Below are 2,500 nucleotides of genomic sequence, written 5' to 3'. Positions count from 1 at the left end.
ACTACGAGCTTTTTAACCGCAACAACTTTAATATACGCTATTGGAGCTGGAATTACCGCGGCTGCTGGCACCAGACTTGCCCTCCAATAGATACTCGTTAAAGGATTTAAAGTGTACTCATTCCGATTACGGGGCCTCGGATGAGTCCCGTATCGTTATTTTTCGTCACTACCTCCCCGTGCCGGGAGTGGGTAATTTGCGCGCCTGCTGCCTTCCTTGGATGTGGTAGCCGTTTCTCAGGCTCCCTCTCCGGAATCGAACCCTGATTCCCCGTTACCCGTTACAACCATGGTAGGCGCAGAACCTACCATCGACAGTTGATAAGGCAGACATTTGAAAGATGCGTCGCCGGTACGAGGACCGTGCGATCAGCCCAAAGTTATTCAGAGTCACCAAGGCAAACGGACCGGACGAGCCGACCGATTGGTTTTGATCTAATAAAAGCGTCCCTTCCATCTCTGGTCGGGACTCTGTTTGCATGTATTAGCTCTAGAATTACCACAGTTATCCAAGTAACGTGGGTACGATCTAAGGAACCATAACTGATTTAATGAGCCATTCGCGGTTTCACCTTAATGCGGCTTGTACTGAGACATGCATGGCTTAATCTTTGAGACAAGCATATGACTACTGGCAGGATCAACCAGGGAGCTGCGTCAACTAGAGCTGAGCAGCCGGCCGCCCGGGAGTGTGTCCCGGGAGCCCGCGCGAACACGCAAGCGTCCGCTCAATTATTCTGCAAACAGGAGGAGGCTGAGCTCCCCTGCACAATACACCTCGAAACCCTCTCAGGTCCCGGCGGCGCGCAGCGCCGTCCTAAGTACTTGGTCGGGTTCGAGAGAGGCGCAATCGCCCGGAGTTTGGCGAGTAGACGCTTTAGGTGCGACCACCCGTGCTCCCAACTGAGCTTGCCGCTGCCGACAGAGGCCCGGGAGCGTGCTGTCGTGGCATTGCCGGCGGGAGACAACACGCGCCACCTACGGTGGCCGGCAGCTCCAACGCCAGCGCCACAGAAGGACAAAAGCCCCACTTGGGTGCCGAAGCGAACTCTCCCAGCACAGCGCACGCGCCAACACGTCCGCACAGCTGCGATACAATCCACCTGCGAGAACCGCAGAGGCGACCGAGCAGCAGACGGCGTCGCGGCGCCGAGCGCCGGGCGGCGGCGCATCCTCAGCGCACACAGTCCTCAATCGGACCAGCACACTGCAGATGTCCACCGCGCTTCGCACCGGGCCCGCGAGGACCTACTTTGGCCGCACGGCGCCGCGTGCAGGGTGCGCCGGCGCGCAGCTGCGCCGCCTGCCGCCTCCGTCGGCCGGCGCGCCTGCCACTGGCCGCCCCCACCAGCCGGCTGTAGCGCGTGCGCCCACGCACCGCGCGGCCAGCACGCCGGGAGGCCCCCCCTCACCGGCCGGGGACGGTCCCACCCAGCCACCGCCGCGTATCGCTTCACACCCACATGCCATTCACGTTCGTGGGCATGGTGGGTATCGCTGAAACAACCGGTTGGTAGCTCAACCGATCGTCGCCATCACTGATTCACCTCTAGCGAGAACAACCGCACCACAACGGTTTACCAGTTCTTCATTTGCGTAACGTCACCAGCAAACGTAGACGTCCATCGCCATTTGCAAATTCAACGATTGTTGCATGCCTGTGTCAGGTGTCACGACACACTATGTCTGCCCACATACACGCAACAACATGTGCACGCTTCGCGAACACGTGGAAGGTGGCCCCCGTACGTATGCGATGTCCATTGCGCGAACGACTGTCAACCGGCCTCTGTCGCATGTCGCAGATGTGGAACGCAGTGCACCATGCTATCACGGTGTGTGAGAAGAGACGACTACGTCTGACAACACGCGCCACTACATCAACAGACGGCTCATGGTGATCGCCATCCACGGCATACCATACTGCAATCCAGCTCTTATAGGGAGACGACACGTAGCTGAGTGCACAATATTTGGACCGTATGGTTCGCCGTTGTTGGCGCAGTCGTGGTACGGTCACACATGTACCACGATGTATCATTCAGTACATGAGGACCAATGTGCAGTACAGTGTGTGATTTGGACGTACAACATCAGCGGACAGTTGACACAAGCCGTACCACAACGTAGGCTGTGCTTCGCCATGCGAATGCCAATGAACAACTGCGAAGGGCATTGAGCATGTACGTCCTGCTGCCGTCCGCATTACAGTGTATAGCTGCAAGGTGTTTAACATGAAGCGATACTCTGGGCGAGTAGCAAACTATATTGCGGGGGTTGCAGTTAGGCAACACTACACTAATTTAACGCGTCGTATGACAATTACAGAGCAGGTTAAGGCCCAACGTGTGTTGGGTTAAGGCGCAACGTGGGTTGGGTTAAGGCGCAACGTGGGTTAGGTGTAAGGCGCAACGTGGGTTGGGTTAAGGCGCAACGTGGTTTAGGTTAAGGCGCAACGTCGGTGGAGTTAGGTTAAGGCGCAATATAGGTTAGGTTTAAGG

General features: G+C 57.1%; 1 non-coding gene across 1 annotated transcript in view; it reads right to left on the bottom strand.

The window, feature by feature from the left end:
• LOC126433213 (small subunit ribosomal RNA) overlaps nucleotides 1–650 on the bottom strand; it is a 1,910-nt gene extending 1,260 nt beyond the window's left edge. Inside the window, exon 1 of the ribosomal RNA XR_007578326.1 lies at nucleotides 1–650. This exon is cut by the window's left edge and continues 1,260 nt beyond it. This is a non-coding gene — a ribosomal RNA (small subunit ribosomal RNA).
• Nucleotides 651–2,500: the final 1,850 nt, after the last annotated feature.

The sequence above is a fragment of the Schistocerca serialis genome, unplaced genomic scaffold (genome assembly GCF_023864345.2).
Source record: "Schistocerca serialis cubense isolate TAMUIC-IGC-003099 unplaced genomic scaffold, iqSchSeri2.2 HiC_scaffold_1162, whole genome shotgun sequence".
NCBI classification, from domain to species: domain Eukaryota; kingdom Metazoa; phylum Arthropoda; class Insecta; order Orthoptera; family Acrididae; genus Schistocerca; species Schistocerca serialis.
Note: the sequence above shows the minus strand (reverse complement) of the source record. Positions and strands in the feature narration are given on the sequence as shown.